Source organism: Spea bombifrons, chromosome 4 (genome assembly GCF_027358695.1).
Source record: "Spea bombifrons isolate aSpeBom1 chromosome 4, aSpeBom1.2.pri, whole genome shotgun sequence".
In the NCBI taxonomy this organism is placed as follows: domain Eukaryota; kingdom Metazoa; phylum Chordata; class Amphibia; order Anura; family Pelobatidae; genus Spea; species Spea bombifrons.
Genome location: NC_071090.1, coordinates 17280429 through 17306806, shown reverse-complemented (window position 1 = coordinate 17306806; position 26378 = coordinate 17280429).

Genomic DNA, 26378 nt, shown 5'->3' with positions numbered 1-26378 from the left:
AATTGATCCAACATGTCTCTGAAAATGTCATTCATAAAGTGTTGAAAAGTGGCGGGTGCATTACATAAACCGTATGGCATCACCATATACTCGAAGTGCCCATATCGTGATCTGAATGCTGTCCTCCACTCATGACCTTTTTTGATACGAACCAGGTTGTATGCTCCTCTTAAATCAATCTTTGTAAATACTGATGCTGAGCTAACACGTTCCATCAACTCCTGTATTAAGGGTAAGGGGTATCTGTTCTTTACAGTTACATTGTTCAGTTCTCTGTAATCCACGCAAGGTCTTAATCCACTGTCTTTTTTTAGGTACAAAGAATATGCCTGCTCCAGCAGGAGATGTGGAGGGTCGTATAAACCCTTTGGCAAGATTCTCATCTATGTATTCCTTGAGGGTGATGAGTTCTGGTTCAGACATAGGATAAATTCTACCGAATGGAATGGGTGCACCTGGAAATAGTTCTATGGGACAATCATATTCCCTGTGCGGTGGAAGGCAGTTTGCTCCCTTCTTTTCGAATACATCGGAGAATTCTCGGTAATGAGATGGAATCTTGGGGACGGGTAGAGAACTGTAGTCGTGAGCCACATTGATAGACATAGAGGAGTTGCGATAAACAGAATCTTTATTAGCACAGAAGCGAACAGAGCCCTTCTCCCAGTTGACAACAGGATTATTGGTTCTTAACCAGGGGAGTCCCAGTATGACATGGAAAACTGGAGAAGGAACCACATCAAACACAATATCCTCACTATGATCAGGAGAAATATACATGCGTAGTGGTATAGTCTCTTGGGTGATAGGACCTGTCTTCAGAGGGCTTCCGTCTACTAGTTGAATGGATATCGGGGTGGTTTTCTTCCGGGTGGTGATTCCAAGATGTTGAATGAGCTTGGAATCCAGTATATTGCTGCTGGCCCCTGAATCAATCATGGCTGCCAAAGCGAGGGTTCTTTCTTTCCACTGTAAGGATATGGAAAGGGACAGATGGTTTGAGAAATGTGGAGGTCTTTTGCTGATATAGGGAGAAAATAAGGGTTTGAGCTTACCCTTTGTAGAACGTGCTTTAGTTCTGCATTCGTCGACGTAATGGCCGCCGCAGTAAAGGCACAGATCAAGAGTTGTACGACGTTCTCTTTCCGCTGTGGATAGAGGACCTTTGATGAGGCCCAATTGCATGGGTTCTTCAGGAGGTTCCTTAGAACTTGTCTTTATGGGAGGTCGCAGGGTAGGCCATGAAGAAGAAGGAGTCGTAAGCCGTTCCGCCTTTCTTTCCCGTAGTCTCCTATCAATCTGAATGGAGAGTCTGGCAAATTCATCGAGGGAATTAGGAATGCTGGTGCGAGCCAATTCGTCTCTGATGTTATCAGATAACCCCAACCGGAATTGATCATGTAACGCTGATTCATTCCATGAAGTTTCCATGGAAACACGTCGGAATTCAGCTATATATTCTTCTTCTGGTCTTTTTCCCTGTTTGAGAGCTCTTAATGTACTGGTAGCAGAGGTGGTCCTAAAAGGGTCTTCATATAGAGCGTCCATGGCTTGGCGGAAAGAAGCCCATGTCTCCAATATAGGACTGTTGCTATGCAGTAGATGGTGGGCCCAGAGCTGGGGTTCCTCTGCCAACAAAGCAATGACCGTGTGAATTTTGATATAGTCTGAAGTATACGTTCTTGGTTTCAAATTAAACATTATTTGGCATGATGTCATGAACGTAGTGTATTTCTTGCGGTCACCAGCAAATTTTTCAGGCATAGGTATAGGTGGTTCAGGGGCGGATGCTCCCTGGAAACCCAAATTTTCTTGACTCATAGAGGGAGCCTGAAACGGATCTCCTGGAATATTAGGATTGGACTGCAGGTGGTGCATCTGTTGTCTGAGTTGATTTTGTCCTGTCTGGATATCTTGCAGAGATTGAGTAAATGTACCCATCTGCTGGGTAAGTGCTGCAACAGCTTCAGCCAATCCTGCGGGTTCCACAACGGCTCGGTTATTATGTCACAAAGTTCTTGTGTGAGGAACCCAGTATGCAGCAAGGCACAGAAGTATCAAGAATCGTCAAACAAGCCAGGTCAGGAGTGGAGAAAGTATCGAAGTCAGGAACAGGCACAGGTCAGCAACGTAGATGGTTATCATACAAGCCGGGTAGGAGTGGAGAAGGCAGCGAAGTCAAGAACAGGCACAGGTCAGCAACGGAGAGACAATCAGGTAAGTATAACTTTAAACGAACTACTCAGCAGGAACAATAACCGAGCACTGAATGGAAGTCAGTGCTCGGCTTTTGAATCTGCCGCTCAGACCAGGCTCCGCCCCCAGCGGGTGACGTAACGTTAGTTACGTTACGTCGTCTCCAGGGAGGCAAGCTATAAGAGAGGGGGCGTGGTTCGCCCCCGTACGTACCGCCCATCACTTGCGATGGGGATACCTTGAAGGACCTGCCCCGGGTGCTTGCTGGCTGCTGGCACCTCGAAGCAAGGTCCCGGAGCAGCGGGAGAGGTAAGTTTCGAGTACCCGCTAGCCGCGGGTACTCGGGGGAATCGCTACGTTGCGGTCCGTGACGCGGACCGTGACAATGCCATGTGACACTCTCTTACACTTTATTACACTCTACTACACTCTACTACTGTCTCTTTCACTCTGCTACTGTCTCTTACACTCTCTTACTATCTCTTACACTCTCTTACTATCTCTTACACTCTGCTACACTCTCTTACACTCTGCTACTTTCTCTTACCCTCTGCTACTGTCTCTTACACTCTGCTACTGTCTCTTATACTCTGTTACACTCTGCTACTGCCTCTTACACTCTGTTACTGTCTCTTTCACTCTACTACACTATACTACGGTCTCTTACACTCTGTTACACTCTCCTACACTCTGCTCCTGTCTCTTACACTCTCTTACTGTCTCTTACACTCTTTTACACTCTGCTACTGTCTCTTACACTCTGCTACTGTCTCTTACACTCTCTTACACTCTGTTACTGTCTCTTACACTCTACTACACTCTCTTACACTCTGCTACTGTCTCGTATACTCTGTTACTATCTCTTACACTCTGCTACTGTCTCTTACACTCTGCTACTGTCTCTTATACTCTGTTAAGCTATCTTACACTCTGCTACTGTCTCTTACACTCTGTTATTGTCTCTTACACTCTGCTACTGTCTCTTAAACTCTGCTGCTGTCTCTTACACTCTCTTACACTCTGCTACTGCCTCTTATACTCTGTTACTGTCTCTTACACTCTACTACACTACTACTGTCTCTTACACTATGTTACACTCTCTTACACTCTGCTACTGTCTCTTAGTCTCTTCTACTGTCTCTTACACTCTCTTACACTCTGTTACTGTCTCTTACACTCTGTTACTGTCTCTTACACTCTGTAACTGTCTACTACACTCTCTTACACTCTGCTACTGTCTCTTATACTCTGTTACTGTCTCTTACACTCTGCTACTGTCTCTTACACTCTGCTATTGTCTCTTACACTCTGCTATTTTCTAGAACACTCTCTTACACTAAGTTACTGTCTCTTACACTCTGCTACTTTCTATAACACTCTCTTACACTAAGTTACTGTCTATTACACTCTGCTACAGTCTCTTACACTCTCTTACTGTCTCTTACACTCTGCTACTGTCTCTTACACTCTCTTACACGCTGTTACACTCTCTTACAATCTGTTACTGTCTCTTACACTCTGCTACTGTCTCTTACACTCTCCTATACTCTGTCACTGTCTCCTATACTATGTTACTGTCTCCTATACTCTGTTACTGTCTCCTATACTCTGTTACACTCTCTTACACTCTGCTATTGTCTCATATACTCTGCTACTGTCTCATATACTCTGCTACTGTCTCTTACTCTCAGCTACTGTCTCTTACACAGGTTTACGGTGTCTATGTGAAGAGATCCCCGAAGACGTTCACAGTATACTGAGATCATTCGGGACTATGTGATCCTGGAGGACGGTATATGCCATGTGACACTCTCTTACACTCTACTAAACTACTACACTATACTACTGTCTCTTTCACTCTGCTATGCTCTCTTACACTCTCTTACTGTCTCTTACACTCTGCTACTGTCTCTTATACTCTGCTACTGTCTCTTACACTCTGCTACTGTCTCTTATCCTCTGCTACTGTCTCTTATCCTCTGCTACTGTCTCTTACACTGTCTTACACTCTGCTGCTGTCTCTTACCCTCTGCTACTGTCTCTTATACTCTGCTACTGTCTCTTATACTCTGTTACACTCTACTACTGCCTCTTACACTCTGTTACTGTCTCTTACACTCTCTTAGAATCTACTACACTCCCTTACACTCTGCTACTGTCTCTTATACTCTGTTACTGTCTCTTACACTCTGCTATTGCCTCTTACACTCTGCTACTGTCTTTTACACTCTGCTACTGTCTTTTACACTCTGCTACTGTATCTTACACTCTCTTACACTCTGCTACAGTCTCTTACACTCTGCTACAGTCTCTTACACTCTCTTACACTTTCTTACTGTTTCTTACACTTTGCTGCTGTCTCTTACACTCTGCTACTGTCTCTTACACTCTTTTACACTATGTTACACTATGTTACACTCTGCTACTGTCTCTTACACTCTCTTACACTATGTTACACTCTCTTACACTCTGCTACCGTCTCTTACACCCTCTTACACTCTGCTACTGTCTCTTACACTCTGCTACTGTCTATTACACTCTGCTACTGTCTCTTACACTCTCTTACACTCTGCTACTGTCTCTTACACCCTCTTACACCCTCTTACACTCTGTTACACTATGTTACTGTCTCTTACACTCTCTTACACTCTGCTACTGTCTTTTACACTCTGTTACTGTCTCTTACACTCTGCTACTGTCTCTTACACTCTGCTACTGTCTCTTACGCTCTGTTACTGTCTCTTACACTCTACTACACTCTATTACACTCTGTTACTGTCTCGTGCACTCTGTTAAACTCTCTTACTGTTTCTTACACTTTGCTGCTGTCTCTTACACTCTGCTACTGTCTCTTACACCCTCTTACACTCTGTTACTGTCTCTTACACTCTATACTGTTACACTCTCTTACACGCTGTTACACTCTCTTACACTCTGTTACTGTCTCTTACACTCTCTTACACGCTGCTACTGTCTCTTAAACTCTGCTACTGTATTTTACACTCTGTTACTGTCTCTTACACTCTGCTACTGTCTCTTACGCTCTGCTACTGTCTCTTACGCTCTGTTACTGTCTCTTACGCTCTGTTACTGTCTCTTACACTCTACTACACTCTCTTACACTCTGTTACTGTCTCTTACACTCTACTACACTCTCTTACACTCTGTTACTGTCTCTTACACTCTGTTACTGTCTCGTGCACTCTGTTACTGCCTCTTAGACTATGTTACACTCTCTTACTGTTTCTTACACTTTGCTGCTGTCTCTTACACTGTTACTGTCTTACACTCTCTTACACTCTCTTACACTCTGCTACTGTCTCTTACACCCTCTTACACTCTGTTACTGTCTCTTACACTCTCTTATACTCTGTTACACTCTCTTACACGCTGTTACACTCTCTTACACTCTGTTACTGTCTCTTATACTCTCTTACACGCTGCTACTGTCTCTTACACTCTGCTACTGTCTTTTACACTCTGTTACTGTCTCTTACTGTCTCTTACACTCTGCTGCTGCCTCTTACACTCTGTTACTGTCTATTACACTCTCTTACACTCTATTACACTCTGCTACTGTCTCTTACACTCTCTTACACGCTGTTACACTCTCTTACACGCTGTTACACTCTCTTACATGCTGTTACACTCTCTTACACTCTGTTACTGTCTCTTACACTCTCTTACACTCTGCTACTGTCTCTTACACTCTGCTACCATCTCTTACACTCTGTTATTGTCTCATACACTCTGCTACTGTCTCTTACGCTCTGTTACTGTATCTTACACTCTACTACACTCTCTTACACTGTTACTGTCTCATACACTCTGTTACTGTCTCTTACACTCTGTCACTGTCTCCTATACTCTGTTACACTCTCTTACACTCTGCTACTGTCTCATATACTCTGCTAATGGGTCTTACTCTCTGCTACCGTCTCTTACACAGGTTTACGGTGTCTATGCGAAGAGATCCCCGAAGACGTTCACAGTATACTGAGATCATTCGGGACTATGTGATCCTGCTATACTCTCTTACACTCTCTTACTGTCTCTTACACTCTGCTATTGTCTGTTACACTCTGCTACTGTCTCTTACCCTCTGCTACTGTCTCTTACACTATCTTACACTCTGCTGCTGTCTCTTATACTGTGCTACTGTCTCTTATACTCTGTTACACTCTGCTACTGCCTCTTACACTCTGTTACTGTCCCATACACTCTCTTACAGTCTACTACACTCCCTTACACTCTGCTACTGTCTCTTATACTCTGTAACTGTCTCTTACACTCTGCTACTGTCTCCTATACTCTGTTAAGCTATCTTACACTCTGCTACCGTTTCTTACACTCTGCTACCGTCTCTTACACTCTGCTATTGTATCTTACACTCTCTTACACTCTGTTAAACTCTCTTACACTCTGCTACAGTCTCTTACACTCTCTTACTCTTTCTTACTGTTTCTTACACTCTGCTGCTGTCTCTTACACTCTGCTACTGTCTCTTACACTCTCTTACACTATGTTACACTATGCTACTGTCTCTTACACTCTCTTACACTATGTTACACTATGTTACACTCTCTTACACTCTGCTACCGTCTCTTACACCCTCTTACACTCTGTTACTGTCTCTTACACTCTCTTACACTCTGCTACTGCCTCTTACACTCTCTTACACTCTCTTACTGTTTCTTACACTTTGCTGCTGTCTCTTACACTCTGTTACTGTCTCTTACACTCTATTACACTCTCTTACACTCTATTACACTCTCTTACACTCTGCTACTGTCTCTTACACCCTCTTACACTCCGTTACTATCTCTTACACTCTCTTATACTCTGTTACACTCTCTTACACGCTGTTACAATCTCTTACACTCTGTTACACTCTGTTACTGTCTCTTACACTCTCTTACACTCTGCTACTGTCTCTTACACTCTGCTACTGTCTCTTACACTCTGCTATTGTCTCTTACACTCTGCTATTGTCTCTTACACTCTGCTACTGTCTCTTACACTCTGCTATTGTCTCTTACACTCTGCTACTGTCTCTTACCCTCTACTACTGTCTGTTACACTCTTACACTCTGCTGCTGTCTCTTATACTCTGTCACTGTCTCTTACACTCTGCTACTGTCTCTTACACTCTGCTACTGTCTCTTATACTCTTTTACTGTCTCTTACACTCTACTACACTCTACTATACTCTGCTACTGTCTCTTACCCTCTGCTATTGTCTCTTACACTCTGCTACCGTCTCTTACACTCTGCTACTGTCTCTTACACTCTGATATTGTCTCTTACACTCTGCTACTGTCTCTTACACTCTCTTACACTATGTTACACTATGTTACACTCTCTTACACTCTGCTACTGTCTCTTACACCCTCTTACATTCTGTTACTGTCTCTTACACTCTCTTACACGCTTTTACACTCTCTTACACTCTGCTACTGTCTCTTTCACTCTCTTACACTCTCTTACTGTCTCTTACACTCTGCTACTGTCTCTTACACTCTGCTGCTGTCTCTTATACTCTGCTACTGTCTCTTACACTCTGCTACTGTCTCTTACACTCTGCTACTGTCTCTTATACTCTGTTACTGTCTCTTACACTCTACTACACTCTGCTACTGTCTCTTACACTCTGCTACCTTCTCTTACCCTCTGCTATTGTCTCTTACACTCTGCTACTGTCTCTTACACTCTGCTACTGTCTCTTACACTCTGATATTGTCTCTTACACTCTGCTACTGTCTATAACACTCTCTTACACTCTGTTACTGTCTATTACACTCTGCTACTGTCTCTTACACTCTCTTACACTATTTTAGACTCTCTTACACTCTGCTACTGTCTCTTACACCCTCTTACATTCTGTTACTGTCTCTTACACTCTCTTACACTCTGCTACTGTCTATTACACTCTGCTACTGTCTCTTACACTCTCTTATACTATGTTACACTCTCTTACACTCTGCTACTGTCTCTTACGCCCTCTTACACTCTGCGCCTGTCTCTTACACTCTGCTGTCTCTTACACTCTCTTACACGCTGTTACACTCTATTACTGTCTCTTACACTCTCTTACTCTCTGCTACTGTCTATTACACTCTGCTACTGTCTCTTACACTCTGATATTGTCTCTTACACACTGCTACTGTCTCTTACCGTCTGCTACTGTCTCTTACACTCTCTTAGACTCTGCTGCTGTCTCTTATACTCTGTCACTGTCTCTTACACTCTGCTACTGTCTCTTACACTCTGCTACTGTCTCTTACACTCTACTATACTCTGCTACTGTCTCTTACACTCTGTTACACTCTCTTACACTCTGCTACGTTCTCTTTTTTTTTTTTTCAAAATCAAGTTTTATTGAGAGTTTTTCAAAATTCCAAAAGGAGGAGGGAAGAGGGACGGGGTACAGAAGAAAAATAGGGGAGGGGGGTAGGGACAGGGGAGGGACGCACGGAACCATCCATAGTAGTCAGTATACAAAACAAGACAGTGCACATCATACAATTATAGAGACAAAATGACGAGAGTAGAAGGCATGCTTCCAAGGAGCAAATGAGACGCAACAAAGGACTAGGCAAAGCGGCTCGGGGGCTGGACCGTGAAGAAGCAAGGCACAATGCGGAAGCGACGCGGAGGGACACCTAAAAGGCGCCCCGGGCCACATAAGCGAGCCAGTGGAACCACGTGGCCGTGTATCTCTCTCTCTGCTTCAATGAGACAGCAGAGAGATCCTCGATGATCCTAATCTCTTCCACTCGGGACACCCACTCCCGAAGCGACGGGGACTGCGTTTACTTCCACAATAGGGGAATGAGGCTCTTAGCAGCATCCAATAAAGGGCGAACAACAGATTTCTTGTAACTGGAGACCGAGTGTGTAGTGTGATGCAATAGCATGGGCATGGCCTGAAACGGCGGGGGGGAATCAGAGAGCTCGGATAGCACCCGGTGAACGTCAGACCAAAAGCCCCCAACGCCGGGGCAATCCCACCAGATGTGGAGCAATGAACCCCCGTCCTCCCCACATCGCCAGCATCTATCAGGGGTATTGGGGAACATAAGGTGGAGCCGCTGGGGCGTCCGATACCAACGTGACAAAAGTTTGTAGTTCGTCTCCTGGGTTTTAGAAGCCCTGGAGCTTTTGTGTGTAAAGATAAAGATCCTCTCCCAGTCTGCATCCGTAAGGAGTACGTCACATTGGGATTCCCAGACCCGGCAGAAAGATGGCCTCGAGGCCTGGACAGAATCCATAAGGAGCGAGTAGAGCAAGGAGACAGCACCCTCCGGCGGGCGATCCCCAACACACCAGGTTTCAAAGCGAGTCGGGTCCCTGTGCAGGCAGTGCTGATTAGGAAGGTGAGTAATATAGTGCGTCACTTGATGATGGGTAAAGCGCTCCAGCCATGTAGGGCTAGCGCCCGTAAGCAACACCTCCAAGGGCAAAACACGACCACCCCTCAGGAGCCCCTGAATACGAACAGGCAAGGGCAGCCCCAGGAACCCCCGGTCGCCCCAGGTTCGCCCCGGCGCAAAGTCCGGGTTGTCCCACAGGGGCAGCAAAGGCGAAGGTGACAAAGAGAACGGGGCACCACGGCCCACCTCCCTCCACACCGCCAAAGTCGCAGATATAAAGGGGTGTGCGCTCACTCCGCGGCCCGTCCCGGGGCCCCAGACCGCGTGCAACACCCTACCCCGCTCGGAGCCCAACTCTAGAGCCACCCAAGGTTTGGCGCGCGCAGGTGGGAGGTTCCAGTCTATGATCCGGAGGAGCTGGGTGGCCTGATAATACTTATGGAAGTCCGGCAGCGCGAGCCCTCCCCTGGATTTGGATCGGACCAGCTGCGAAAACTTCTGCCTAGGGCTCCTGCCCCCCCCCAAACGAAACCCGCGACCGCGCGGCGGAGAGAAACAAAGAAATCTTGGGGTATCCGAATTGGCAAGGTCTGAAATAGATACAGGACACGGGGTAGCAAGTTCATTTTTACTACGTTGACCCGTCCCACCCACGAGAGGAAGAGAGGCGACCACCGCTTAAGGTCCTCCGCCAATCTGGGCAGTAAAGGGGTAAAGTTAGCACGAAAGAGATGGGCAGGGTCAGATGTCAGCCAGACCCCCAAATACTTCATCTGCCCCGGGCACCAGCGAAAGGGAAAGCTAGAGGCAAGGTGCGGGACCTGAGGCGAGGGCACCGAAATGTTTAGGATTTCAGATTTAGAGAAGTTTATTTTCAGATTCGAGAGCTCCCCATAAGAGCGAAATTCCTCTAAAATGTTGGGCAAGGAAACTACAGGGCGATCAACCACATAGAGGAGGTCATCCGCATAGGCGGCCACCTTGTGGTGCACTCCCCCATCACTAAAGCCTAATATGTCGGGATTGGAGCGGATGGCTTCAAGGAAGGGCTCCAAGGTGAGAACGTACAACAGAGGAGACAAGGGACATCCCTGCCTCGTGCCATTCCCGATCGAACGCCATTAACCCGAACGCGTGCCGTGGGGGAGTCATAAAGGGCCGAAACCCACTTCAACATGGCAGGGCCCAGCCCCTGATGGTGCAGAGTAGCGTGCAGAAACGTCCAGTCCACCCTGTCGAATGCCTTTTCGGCATCGGTGGACAGGAGCAGAATATGGCGAGCCTCCGCCCGCGCCCTGTGGACGATATTTAACAGGCGTATAGTATTGTCACGGGCCTCACGTCAGGGAACGAACCCCGCCTGGTCCGGGTGGACCAGCTGGGGAAGGAAACGAGCCAGTCGCAGCGCCACGGTCTTGGCAAGGAGCTTAAGGTCGGCATTCAGTAGCAATATAGGCCTGTAGCTCTGACAGAGGCAGGGGTCCTTGCCCTCCTTAAGCAGCACCGTAACTGTGGCCGCCAAGGTTTGGGGGGGAAACCTATGGCCCTCCTGAATGAATTGACAGCTCTAAGGAAATGGTAGTACCCCAAAGGCAATCCGTCCGGACTCGGGCACTTCCCACTCTGGGAAGCCTTCAGCGCCGCGGAGAGCTCCTCAGCAGAAATCGGCTCCTCGAGCGAGGCCGCCTTGTCAGGGGCGAGTCTACGCTTAACGTGACGGGAGAGATACCGATGGAGCAACTCGTGCCTGGCCGGTGAGCCTGAAGGGGACCCCGGTTGGCGGATATTATAGAGGGATGAGTAGTAGGCGTGGAACGCCTCCACTATTTTGGAGGGGAAGGGGGACACTGCGCCAGCAGCGGTCTTAATCCTATGTATATGTGTGAGCCTCTTATGCGGATTCAGCGTCCGCGCCAGGAGCCTACCACACTTGTTACCATGCTCTTGAAAAAACCGACGATTGTACAGCGAAGCCCGCCGGAAACGAGAGTTTAAAACGTCTGCAAGTTGGCCCCTTAGGGAAGACAGCTCGCCGTACGAAGCATCAGAGAGGGTGTGTTTATGAATGGATTCCAGATGCGCGATGCGTGAGGTGAGGCGCTCAATCTCCTGGGCGCCAGCCCTCTTTCGCTGCGCCCCATGCTGTATAAAAAATCCCCGAATCACACATTTGTGAGCCTCCCAGACAACCAGAGGGGGTGTCTCCTGCGTAGAGTTCTCGCTAAAGTACCGATCTAGCTCTAACCCCGTCTGAGCCACCAGAGTCTCGTCCAACAAAAAGGAGTCACTGAGTCTCCACGTCCACTCCCTAGGCGTAGATAGAGGTGAAGTCAGAGATAAACAGACAGGGGAATGGTCCGACCAGGTCATCGGCAAAATCGTGCAAGACAATAAGAGGTCAAGATGGGACTGGGAGAGGAAAATGTAATCAATCCGGGAATACCGGTTATGAGGTGCGGAATAGAAAGTGTAGTCGCGGGCCTCCGGGTTAAGGGCACGCCAACCATCGACCAGGCGGATCTCCGCGAGGGATTTTCGCATGGAGCGCAACTGGTTCTCCGGGGTACTACAGGTACCAGAGGAGGTATCGAAGCGAGGAACCAGAGGGACATTCAAGTCGCCGCCGACTAGCAGTATGCCTTCGCTAAACTCAGAGAGGAGGGATCTAAAGGAGCGGAGGGCCGTGTGTTGGCCCCTATTAGGGAGATAGATGCTGGCGAATGTGTACATGACCCCAGAAATGAGACCTTTCACAACAGTGTATCTACCGGATTCATCGAGGAGAGTGCCCTTGAGCTCAAAAGGTACAGATCTAGCGAACAAGACTGCAGTCCCCTTGGCCTTGGCCTCAGGGTTGTTGCTAAAAAAGCCAGTGGGGAAATGCCTGTCCCTAAGGCTAGGGGCCTGACCCTCTTTAAAGTGCGTCTCCTGCACAAAAACTACCGAGGCCCTATGGGAGCGAAACTCCCTGAGAGCCCTAGACTGCTTCTCAGGAAGATTAAGGCCCTTGGCGTTTACAGAGTAAAGGGTCAACGGAGTCGGACGACAGGCCATCTATGTAAGGATGAGACCCGGCCTCCCAGAGAAAGGGGGAAAGGGAAAAGGGGAGAAAAGAAAAGCGAGAGGAAGGAGGAAAAGTGGAGAGGGTGAAAACAAGGGCAGGGGAGAGGGTAAAGGAGTAGTAGGGAGAATGTGTCGCGAACCGGTAGGAGACCTGCGCCTCTGCCGAGGGAGACAGGACCACCAGTATCGAGTGTGGTGACACCAAAGCCCCGCGGGGCAAGTGAGGCTAGGAGACAAAGAAGTGAACGTTGCAGCAGCAACAACGTAACGGTGAGAAACAAATAAAGTAGTGTGCGAGGAACACACCACCCGCACAGTAAAACAATCGCAGACAATATAACGCCAGCATGTATAACGAAAGCAGACATCATGATGCTTGAGAGTATAGAAAGTGGTACGTTATTAACAGACCCAGAAAACAGCAGCAAGTGTACAGTGCATAGGTCGACATGGTACATGAAACGAACAAACCAAGAAATCAAACCATAGTGGGCCGGAGGGTCCAGCAGAGCATAGCGGTAACCCGGCGGTGAAAAAAAAAATATATATATACATACAGAAATAATAAACGGGACAATACAGAAGTGAGAGTGAGTGTGTGCAGAGAAAGCTTCGGCTAGAGATCATACGAAAGGACAACTTTCCAGAGGCCTACAGAGCCATGCGTGTCAATAGAGGGGGGGAGTCAGGAAAACAAAAACAAGACGAAACAAAACAAAACGCCGGGATCCCCCAGGCGACAGTAGCAGCAGGCCCAAAATAGAACACAAAATAAAAAGCAAACAAAACGTTGGCTCACGTGGGCCATGTGAACACATGGCGGGCAACGTCCTAAACACGGCGAGGAGAGTCCCAAAAACGGCGGCGGTGACGGCCACGACGGGCAAGCTGGCACCCGCAGAGCAGGGTAGCTAGGTCCCGACAACAAAGTCCAGCCAGCTTCGAGCACCTCGCCGCAAGCGCGGCCAGAGAGCAGGGCTCATCAATCCTCCGGTGGTCGTGGACGATCCTCACCGTCGCGTCGAGCGGAACCCGTGCGTCGGTCACCTCCTGTCCCGCCGCGGAAACGCGGCGTCCTGGGTCCCGGGTCCCTGTTGAGCCAGTCGTCAGTTTCAATCGCCGGCAGGTCCAGGGCCCGGAGAAACGGTGGTACATCCGCGGGGGTCCGCACCGTGACCGTCGTAGCACCGTTGCGTGCCACTAGGGCGAAGGGGTGCCCCCAGCGGTAGGCGATCTTGCGTTCCTGCAGTACCGTGGTAACCGGACGGAGTGCCCTCCTGGCTTGGAGCGTATATCGGGAGAGGTCCTGGTATAGGGAGATCTTATGGCCCTCAAAGGACCAAAAGCGTTGGGCCCTCGCCTTCGCCATAATCTCCTCCTTGAGCGCGTAGCTATGAAGGCAGCAAATTATGTCCCTGGGAGGATCCCCGGGGCCCCCTCCGTACCCCAGGGCTCTATGAGCCCGGTCGAACTTGATGGGCTTGTCATCGGGCCTGCCCAAAATCAAGGAAAAGAGGGAGTGTAGGATGCGCTTGAGGTCCTCAGGTCGTTCGCCCTCCGGTAATCCCCGCACTCGAATGTTAGACCTCCGGCCCCGGTTGTCAAGGTCCTCCAGGTGGGAGAACAGCGTAGCGAGTTGCGAGGAGCAGGACCTTTGGAAAGTAGCAAACCGGCGGTCCACATCCCGCGTCCGGGCCTCGGTAGCAGAGAGCCTCGTATCGAGGCGCGAAATGTCCGCTCGCAGGGCCGTAACCTCGGCGCGAACCGTCTCCTTCACCTCGGCAACCAGGAGGCTGAAGTCGTCCTTCGTCGGCAGCGATGAAAAAAATGCGGCGCCAGTCGCGCGAGGTAGGTTCAGGTGGATCGTCCGTGTGTTGCGGGGAAGGGCAGCCCTCCGATGCTTGAGAGCACGTGGGAGTCGGCGCCATAACATGCCCCTCCGGCTCCGAGTGCAGAAGGGCCGGGGGATGAAAATATTCCCGGAGGGACGCCGGCGGGTGTCTGCCGCTGGTCCCCGGCGTAGCTGGCTCAGTGGGAGCCTTCTTGTTGCGTCCCATGTCAGGCGGATCAGGCGTTAAACAGCGAATTAAGAGCGGGTGGTGCGGAGCTCTCGGACTATGCGGCCATCTTCCTCGCCTGGCTAACCACGCCCCTGCTACCTTCTCTTACCATCTGCTATTGTCTCTTACACTCTGCTACCGTCTCTTACACTCTGCTACTGCCTCTTACACTCTGCTACTGTCTCTTACACTCTGATATTGTCTCTTACACTCTGCTACTGTCTATAACACTCTCTTACACTCTGTTACTGTCTATTACACTCTGCTACTGTTTCTTACACTCTCTTACACTATGTTACACTCTCTTACACTCTGCTGCTGTCTCTTACACTCTGTTACTGTCTCTCACACTCTGTTACTGTCTCTTACACTCTCCTACACTCTGTTACTGTCTCTTACACTCTCTTAAACTATGTTACACTCTCTTACACTCTGCTACTGTCTCTTACACCCTCTTACATTCTGTTACTGTCTCTTACACTCTCTTACACTCTATTAGTGCCTCTTACACTCTGCTATTGTCTCCTACACTCTGCTACTGTCTCTTACCCTCTGCTTCTGTCTCTTACACTCTCTTACACTCTGCTGCTGTCTCTTATACTCTGTCACTGTCTCTTACACTCTGCTACTGTCTCTTACACTCTGCTACTGTCTCTTATACTCTGTTACTGTCTCTTACACTCTACTACACTCTACTATACTCTGCTACTGTCTCTTACACTCTGTTACACTCTCTTACACTCTGCTACCTTCTCTTACCCTCTGCTATTGTCTCTTACACTCTGCTACCGTCTCTTACACTCTGCTACCGTCTCTTACACTCTGCTACTGTCTCTTACACTCTACTACTCTCTCTCACACTCTGCTACTGTCTCTTACACTCTGATATTGTCTCTTACACTCTGCTACTGTCTATAACACTCTCTTACACTCTGTTACTGTCTATTACACTCTGCTACTGTCTCTTACACTATGTTACACTATGTTAGACTCTCTTACACTCTGCTACTGTCTCTTACACCCTCTTACATTCTGTTACTGTCTCTTACACTCTCTTACACGCTGTTACACTCTCTTACACTCTGTTACACTCTCTTACACTCTGCTACTGTCTCTTACACTCTCTTACACTATGTTACACTCTTACACTCTGCTTCTGTCTCTTACACCCTCTTACACTCTGCTACTGTCTCTTACACTCTGCTACTGTCTCTTACACTCTCTTACATTATGTTTCTGTCTCTTACACTCTCTTACACGCTGTTGCACTCTATTACACTCTGTTACTGTCTCTTACACTCTGCTACACTCTCTTACACTATGTTACACTCTGCTACTGTCTCTTACACCCTCTTACACTCTGTTACTGTCTCTTACACTCTCTTACACGCTGTTACACTCTCTTACACTCTGTTACTGTCTCTTACACTCTCTTACACTCTGCTACTGTCGCTTACACTCTGCTACTGTCTCTTACACTCTCTTACACTATCTTACACTCTGCTACTGTCTCTTACACCCTCTTACACTCCGTTACTGTCTCTTACACTCTCTTATACTCTGCTACTGTCTCTTACACTCTGCTACTGTCTCTTACACTCTGCTACTGTCTTTTACACTCTGTTACTGTCTCTTACACTCTGCTACTGTCTCTTACACTCTGCTACTGTCTCTTACGCTCTATTACTGTCTCTTACACTCTACTACACTCTGTTACTGTCTCTTACACTCTGTTACTGTCTCGTGCACTCTGTTACTGCCTCTTACACTATGTTACTCTCTCTTACACTCTGTTACTGTCTCTTACACTCTCTTACTGTCTCTTACACTCCGCTACTGTCTCTTACACTCTCTTACACTCCGCTACTGTCTCATATACTATGTTACTGTCGTTTACTCTCTGCTACTGTCTCTTACCCTCTGCTACTGTCTCTTACACTCTCTTACACTCTGCTACTGTCTCTTACACTCTGCTACTGTCTCTTATACTCTGTAACTGTCTCTTACACTCTACTACACTCTACTATACTCTGCTACTGTCTCTTACACTGTGTTACACTCTCTTACACTCTGCTACTGTCTCTTATACTCTGTTACACTCTGCTACTGCCTGTTACACTCTGTTACTGTCTCTTACACCCTACTACACTATCTTACACTCTACTACACTCTCTTACACTCTGCTACTGTCTCTTACACTCTGATACACTCTCTTACACTCTGCTACTGTCTCTTACACTCTCTTACACTCTGTTACTGTCTCTTACACTCTCTTACTGTCTCTTACACTCTCTTACTGTCTCTTACACTCCGCTACTGTCTCATATACTATGTTACTGTCTTTTACTCTCTGCTACTGTCTCTTACACAGGTTTACGGTGTCTATGCGAAGTGATCCCCGAAGACGTTCACAGTATACTGAGATCTTTCGGGACTATGTGATCCTAGAGGAAGGTATATGCCATGTGACACTTGCTTACACTCTACTACACTATACTACTGTCTCTTTCACTCTGCTACACTCTCTTACACTCTCTCTTACACTCTGCTACTGTCTCTTACACTCTGCTATTGTCTCATACACTATGCTACTGTCTCTTACCCTCTGCTACTGTCTCTTACACTCTCTTACACTCTGCTGCTGTCTCTTATACTCTGTCACTGTCTCTTACACTCTGCTACTGTCTCTTATACTCTACTATACTCTGCTACTGTCTCTTACACTCTGCTACCTTCTCTTACCCTCTGCTATTGTCTCTTACACTCTGCTACCGTCTCTTACACTCTGCTACTGTCTCTTACAGTCTGATATTGTCTCTTACACTCTGCTACTGTCTATAACACTATCTTACACTCTGTTACTGTCTATTACACTCTGCTACTGTCTCTTACACTCTCTTACACTATGTTACACTCTCTTATACTCTGCTACTGTCTCTTACACCCTCTTACATTCTGTTACTGTCTCTTATACTCTCTTACACGCTGTTACACTCTCTTACACTCTGTTACTGTCTCTTACACTCTTTTACACTCTGCTACTGTCTATTACACTCTGCTACTGTCTCTTACACTCTCTTACACTATGTTACACTATGTTACACTCTCTTACACTCTGCTACTATCTCTTACACCCTTGTACACTCTGCTACTGTCTCTTACACTCTGCTACAAGCATTCTCATTTTATGTACCAGCCTTTTATGTGGCACCGTATCAAATGCTTTGGAAAAATCAAGATATACGACATCCAGCGATTCACCCCGATCCAGTCTTGAGCTCACCTCCTCATAAAAGCTCATCAGATTAGTTTGACAGGACCGATCCCTTGTAAACCCATGCTGATATGGAGATACTCTAAAATAGCATCTTTTAGGAAACCCTCAAACAGTTTACATACAACAGAGGTTAAACTAAAAGGCCTATAATTCCCCGGGTCACTTTTTGTCCCCTTTTTGAATATTGGCACAACATTTGCTATGTGCCAGTCCTGGGGAAAAGACCCTGTCACTATAGAGTCCTTGAATATTAGAAATAGGGGTCTGTCTATTATATTACTTAACTCCCTTAGAACGCGGGGGTGAATGCCATCTGGACCTTTTGATTTGTCTATTTTGATTTTTTTTAGGCGGCACTGCACTTCTTCCTGGGTTAGACAGGCAACATGTACTGGGGCATTTATCTCATCCTGCTGTATATTACCTGGCATTTCATTTTCCTCTGTGAATACAGCAGAGGAGAATATATTTAACAGATTAGCTGATCCCCGTCTATAACTTCTCCCTCATTACTTTTTAAGGGGCCAACGCTTTCATTTTTAACCTTTTTACTATTTATAGAGTTAAAGAACATTTTGGGGTTTGTTTTACTCTCTTTGGCAATGAGTCTTTCTGTCTCCAATTTTGCTGCTTTTATCTGATTTTTACATATTTTATTTTTTTCCCGATAGCTTTTTAGTGCTTCCTCACTGCCTTCCTGTTTTAGTAGCTTAAATGCCTTTTCTTGGCCATTTATTGCCCCCTTTACATTTTACATTTTACATTGGTTTTCTCTTGTTCCTGACTCTTTTATTCCCATACGGTATGTACCTTTCACAGTGAGAATTTAAGATATTCTTAAAAATCTCCCATTGAGTGTGTGTACTCTTGTTTTTGAGGACATTTTCCCAATTTACAGTGTTAAGGGCTTCTCTTAGTTGATCAAACTTTGCCTTCCTAAAGTTCATAGTTCTTGTGGCTCCTCTGAGAGTTCCCTTATTGAAGGACAAGTTATAATGTATCATATTGTGATCACTATTTCCTAGATGCCCCCTGACCTGCACATTAGTTACTCTGTCAGGTCTGTTGGTTAATATTAAGTCCAGTAGGGCGCCCCCTCTGTGTGTATTGCTATATCCATGTTTAATACAATGTCTATGTTTAATGTTATCTCTATGTGTAATGATATGTCCATGTTTAATGCTATATCCATGTTTAATTGTATGTCCATGTTTAATGTTAATTCTATGTGTAATGATATGTCCATGTTTAATGCTATATCCATGTTTAATGTTATCTCTATGTGTAATTCTATGTCCATTTTAATGCTATATTTATGTTTAATGTTATCTCTATGTATAATTCTATGTCTATGTTTAATGTTATCTCTATGTGTAATGCTATCTCCATGAGTAGTGCTATGACCATTATTAATGCTATATCCATGTTTAATGCTATACCCATATATAATACTATGTCCATGTTAAATGCTATCCCCATTTTAATTGCTATCTCCATGAGTAGGGCTACGACCATGTTTAATGCTATATTCATGTTTAATGCCATGACCATGTTTAATGTCATATCCATGTTTAATGCTATATTTATGTTTAATGTTATATTCATGTGTAATGCTATGTCCATGTTTAATGCTATGTCCGTGTTTAATGTTATGTCCATGTTTAATGCTATGCCTATGTTTAATGCTATCTCTATGTTTAATGCTATGTCCATTTTAATGCTATCTCCATTAGTAGTGCTATTTACATGTTTAATACTATATCCATGTTTAATTCTATGTCTATGTTTAATGTTATCTCTATGTGTAATGATATGTCCATGTTTAATGCTATATTCATGTGTAATGCTATGTCTATGTTTAATGTTATCTCTATGTGTAATGCTATATCCATGTTTAATGTTATTTCTAAGTATAATACTATGTCCATGTTTAATGCTACATTTATGTGTAATGCTATGTCCATGTTTAATGCTATGTCCGTGTTTAATGTTATGTCCATGTTTAATGCTGAATCCATGTATAATGCTATGTCCGTGTTTAATGTTATCTCTATGTGTAATTCTATGTCCATTTTTAACCCCTTGATGACAATTGCCGGTCCGGGCACGTCACCGAAAAACATGTCGTTAACGACAATTGACGTGCCAGGACCGGCACGTCTTTAAACGGGTGAAAAAATCGATCCGTGATCGATTTTTTCACTCAAACGGTGTTGCTCTAATGCCTCGACTTCGAGGCATTGAGCAACACCAAAAAAAACATTCTGGCCCCCCCACGATCGCTCCTAGGGGCGAATAAAAAAGCATGTTTGAAAGACCGCATGTCTTTCAAACATAGTGGCGCCCGCTGCCGAAAAACGGGTTTAGGAAGCGATCGCGAGTCGTTCCTTTGCTTAGCTGGTGTTGCTAAGATGCCTCAGTAGCGAGGCATCTTTGCAACACCTGTTTAGCAAAGGAAGCGACTCGCGATCGCTTCCTAAACCCGTTTTTCGGCAGCGGGCGCCACTATGTTTGAAAGACTACTAATGTCTTATTATGTGTTTCGTGTTATATTATTTATGCTGATTAATGTGAATGTTGTGTGAACGAGTGAAATAATCTTCTATGTGAAAAAAATGATTGATGTGTAGATCCGTGAACAGGTTGATGTGTGGATGTGTGTGATAGGTGTGGAGATCTCCTATGTGTGCTAATCGGTGCACCATGCACGTCTCACGTCTTTTATATATTTCTTGTAACCTGTCCCTACTAATAGTTGGGTACAAGCATTTTTCTTTACCCAGATGTAAAACTTCCTAGTTGAAAAACTGAATTTCTCATGTTCCAAATGTGGCCCTTTTGCCCCCAAACAATCTGACAAACCCATGCATGTGGGGTATCAATGTACTCAGGAGATGTTGCTGAACACATATCGGGGTGTTTTGTGACAGCAAAATATACCAGGAGCTGTAATTTCACACCTGAAGTACAAAGTGTGTGAAAAAAACACCAAAAACAATTGCTATCACAAACTTTGACAAGGGTTGGTGGTAGGATTAGTGCATGGAAAGGGTTAAACTATCAGCATCTAAAATACCCTGGGGTGTCTAGTTTTCAAAAATATATGGTTTGGTGGGGTAAATTTAATTTGCTGGCTTCAAAGATGCCCCAAATACCACATGGAGACAGAATTACCAGATTCAGAGAAAAATGGTTTTGAATTAGCAAAACGCTACTTGTACTTATTGCCCCATAACGTGTAGAAGAAAGCAAAAAAAACATAAAAACATTGGGTATTTCTAAACTCGGGACAAATAGTAGAATCTATTTAGCAGGTTTTTTCAGTAGTTTTTTATGATGAATAAAAGATTTTTCAAATAAAAGTGTGAAAATGTGTTTTTTTTTCAATTTTTCGTCATATTTTATTATTTTTATTATAGGAAATTACATCATATGAAAAAAATTATGGTGTCTGAAGAAAGCCCTTTTTGTCCTGAAAAAAAACAATATATAACTTGTGTGGGTTTAGTAAATGGGTTAAGAGAAAATTACAGCTAAACACAAACACCGCAGAAACGATAAAACAGCCATTGTCACGAAGGGTACAAAAAATAGAATCAGCCTTTGTCACGAAGGGGTTAATGCTATCTCTATATTTAATGCTATATCCATGTTTAATGCTATCTCCATTAGTAGTGCTATTTACATGTTTAATACTATATCCATGTTTAATTCTATGTCTATGTTTAATGTTATCTCTATGTTTAATGCTATATCCATTTTAATGCTATCTCCATTAGTAGTGCTATTTAGATGTTTAATGCTATATCCATGTTTAATTCTATGTCTATGTTTAATGTTATCTCTATGTGTAATGATATGCCCATGTTTAATGCTATTTCCATGTTTAATGGTATCTCTATGTGTAATTATATGTCCATTTTTAATGCTATATCCATGTGTATTGCTATATCCATGTTTAATGCAATGTCCATGTTTAATGTTATCTCTATGTGTAATGCTATGTCCATGTTTAATGCTATATCCATGTGTAATGCTATGTCCATGTTGAATGTTTTCTCTATGTGTAATTCTATGTCCATGTTTAATGCTATCTTTATGTGTAATGCTATCTCCATGTGTAATGCTATATCCATGTTTAATGCTATGTCCATGTTTAATGTTTTCTCTATGTATAATTGTATGTCCATGTTTAATGCTAAGTCCGTGTGTAATACTATGTTTAATGCTGTTTCCATGAGTAGTGCTATGTTCATGTACATGTGTAATGCTATATCCTGATGTAGTTATTTGTCCTGATGTAGTGCTAAATCCATTTGTATTGCTCTATCCATGTTTAATGCTATCTCCATGTGTAATAACACTTCCATGTATAATGCTATGTCTCTGTATAATGCTATATCCATATCAGTAGCGTACCTAGCGGGGGGCGGCGGTCCGCACCGGGTGCCGCTCATCAGGGGGGTGCCAACTTGCCGGCACCCGGCACCCCTCCAGAGACGGACAGTAATGTCCGCCGCTGGAGGAGAAGGCTCGCAAGGGAGCGGTATCGGAGGTCTTTAACAGACCTCTGCCTCCCTTAAGTGATTTTAAGCCGGTGGAACCGGCTTAAAATCACTCAAGGGAGATGGAGGTCTGTTAAAGACCTCCGATACCGCTCCCTCATGATCCGCGCAGCAACTGCTGCTGTGCGCCGGGGTTTGTTGTCAGATCCCGGCGCACAACACTGAAGCCGCGCCCACCGCCATCCGTGCCCTCTGAGAGTGAGAAGGGGTAGATAGGGCAGAAGGGGGTGAGAATGGGTAGATAGGGAGAATGGAGGGTAGCAAGAATATTGAAATAAAGAGTCAGAATGAGAGAGCGAAAATGAATGGATTAATGTGTGGATGAATTGTGTGAATGAGTGAGAGAATTAATGAATTTGTGAGAATGCATCAATGAATATGTGTAAATAATTTGTGTGAAAGAATAAATTGTTGTGTGAATGAAAGTGAATTAGTGAGTGACTGTAAAAGTGTTTGTGTTAATCACAGGTGTATAGTTGATTTGTCAAAAAGGCAAAGATGGTATAAGCAGGGTGTTTATGGGACAAAGATGGCACAGCCAGGGTGTTTATGGGACAAAGATGGCACAGGTAGCGTGTTTATGGGACAAAGATGGTGAACACTCGGCTGTTTGGGAACAATGCTGACTCATGCTGTTTGGGGGCAAAGATGGCACGTCCTATGTGTGTGTAATTTGGGTGCTGGTCAGGTTCTATGTGGGCAATGTGGACGCTGGTTTTTTTGGAGGGTTATTAAAGAAAGCACTATTATATGTTCAGTAAATGTTATTTATATGTGTTTATTTTACTTATAAGTTATTAATTTATTTTTTCAGATTTCTTGTTGTTTACAGTTGACATACAGTTTACAAATTGGTGCAATAAATATTCTTGCCAACATAATTTTGTAGATGTCTTTATATTTGGGGGGGGTTGCCACTTACAGGATCCGCCCCGGGTGCCAAATACTCTAGGTACGCCCCTGCCATAGCAACAATAGAAAGTTTATGCTTGTTGCTTAACGTTTAGCACTTATATATAACTTGTGTTTACTACCCATTGTAACAACTATATTTAAATGGTTTAATTCTTCAAGACATTTATATTTAGAACTAGCTTTTTTCATAGAGCAAAAAAGCCACGTTTCTTGACACTTAAGATTACAATCATAATCAGAAATAATTCTCAACTTTGGAGCAGTTATTTTTTTAAATGTTAAAGTTACATGATACCTAAAATATACAGACAAAGATGAGGACATGCTTCCTTAGTTGTTTTTTTTTTTTTAGAATATTACTGTCTTACCTTTTAAACAGCCAGCGGCAGAGACACTAGATGCACAAAGAATGGACACTGCAACTATAAGAATCTTCTGAGCCATTATTAAGTGCTCTGATTCCAAATATAGTATTCTTTCTTCCAAGTCCATTTGTGAAACTTGTTCTCCCTTCTGTTATACGCCTGCTACTGGTTAGTAAAACTACAGAATGCGACAGAACTGTAGCACTCTACCACTGGACGTCACATTTGTTTAACTTCCCTCATCGAAACTGAAGCACAGATTTTCCCAATCACATGCTTTAAAGGAAGTGGGGGGTCGATATTATTTAATATTATAGAATTCACAATTGGTTAAGTTAGATAGTAGAGAATAGTCTCGTCTTTATTCAGTTAGTTACCGAAATCTCATTTAAACAAAACCACAAAAGATCTGTGAGTAAAACACATAAATCAGAGCCTAGCACCACAGGTGACTGTTGTAAATGAAAAGCTAGAGTCTCCCCTAACTGTCAGAGAGGGGTTAAGGATATTATTATTGTTTGATCGTTTTGCACTAGGTCACTACACGTTGTCAGTGTAGTAGTTGAACATCTCATTGTGTCTGACCTCAGTGTGATGTCACAAACACGTTGCTGCAAGGGAGTGAAGCCAACACAGCACAGAGTGACCACACAGCGATTCCTTACAGGTGAGTGATCTGTTTTCTCTGGTTTCCTTGCATACAAATAACAGAATTACATTGTGAAATGCTCTGATTGTGCTAGTTTTATCTCAGAAAGGTTCCTGAAGCCTATAATGTGTGATGGGTTCACTATTTAATTGAGCTCAGAAATGTACTGCATCAATTCACCTAAAATATCTTATTTAAAAATCTTTTTTATATATATCTGTAGGTATGTGTGTATATATATATACAAAGTGCATTCATATAATCATCTTGTCTGCCTATATTCCAGAATTTTTTCATTATTACTTCTTGAATTAAATATAATAGGATAGATAGATATTCTGGTGCTTACCTGTTTAATTTTCTGTATTTGTGTATGTTGTAATACTAGCTGAGATAATAATATTGTGTCTGACTTTTATGCCTATCTTTCTCCTTTTGCAATGTTTAGCCCAATATCATTTTTCTAAAATAGTAAAGATTAATATGTATCAATAAATGGTAACAAAAACGAATCTGTCACTTAGGTGAGCCTGGCGCTGCAACAACAGCCTCCTTTGTACCAAATTTGGATTCTCTATGTGGATATACAACATTGAAGACATGCTGATATTTTACAAAACTAATACCTGACAGGTAAACTTAATCAGTACACCATGTCAGAAACCTATTTACCCATGGCCACCAGTGCTTCACTACACTTTCACAGTACATATCCTTACATTCACATACATTATTTTTCATTCACAGCTGTCAATTGATAACACAGTTTTACCTGTTTAATTACTGAAACATAATTTTATATTTTCACTGTGTGAAGTATTAGGAGAAAATTTAATGCTTCCATGGATTTATTTTGTTTTCTGCCACAAATACTTTTTTGAAATTAGAATATTTTTCAGAGATTCATATAGCCATCAACTAAGAATCAACTCTACAAACGTTTAACTTGACTTTACAACATAGACTCAGCATGTAAAATGTAATTTTACAGAAAAAAAAAATTACATATGCCAAATACACTTTTTTAATCAAATCTCTTTCATTAGGATGCTGTGGCAAGGCGAGTACTTGAAAACATTTTGTAATATTTTGATTTTTTTTAAATTAAAGACAATATTGTTGTGTGAATAAGGTATATTTGCTTCTTCATTAAAATATTCTTTAATATGTAGCTTGTATTGAAAATAGTTTGGGTTTTAAACTGGATCATTACAGGGTTCATTTAGGGAAAAGAAAAAATGTCGGTGCGCTAAGCTAGTCACAGGCTCAAATAATACAAATGTGTAATACGAGGCCTACCAAACAGGTGTAAGCATGCTGCAAGAAACAGTGTATTGGCTGCACAATGTATACAAGAAACAAAAACTGTCTGCGCTTCTTACCCTAATAAAGTTGGCAACGAATATATAAACATAATATAAATGAGAGGTTTTGGTTATATGAATTGGCCAAAGCATAATTAAGCTCACCCGCCACGTCAAGGCACACTCTCAATAGGGTGTGCCTTGACGTGGCGGGTGAGCTTAATTATGCTTTGGCCAATTCATATAACCAAAACCTCTCATTTATATTATGTTTATATATTCGTTGCCAACTTTATTAGGGTAAGAAGCGCAGACAGTTTTTGTTTCTTGTATACATTGTGCAGCCAATACACTGTTTCTTGCAGCATGCTTACACCTGTTTGGTAGGCCTCGTATTACACATTTGTATTATTTGAGCCTGTGACTAGCTTAGCGCACCGACATTTTTTCTTTTCCCTGTTTGCACATATTTGAGGTTGTTGGCTCCTCATCAGTCTGGTTGCAGCTTGCTGTCCAGGGGTTAATAGGGAGGAGGTTTAATGGCACCTCCCCCAACACATTAATAAGGTTTCGGTAGCAGTATAAACTGCTTTGTGTGTCCACTATGTAGG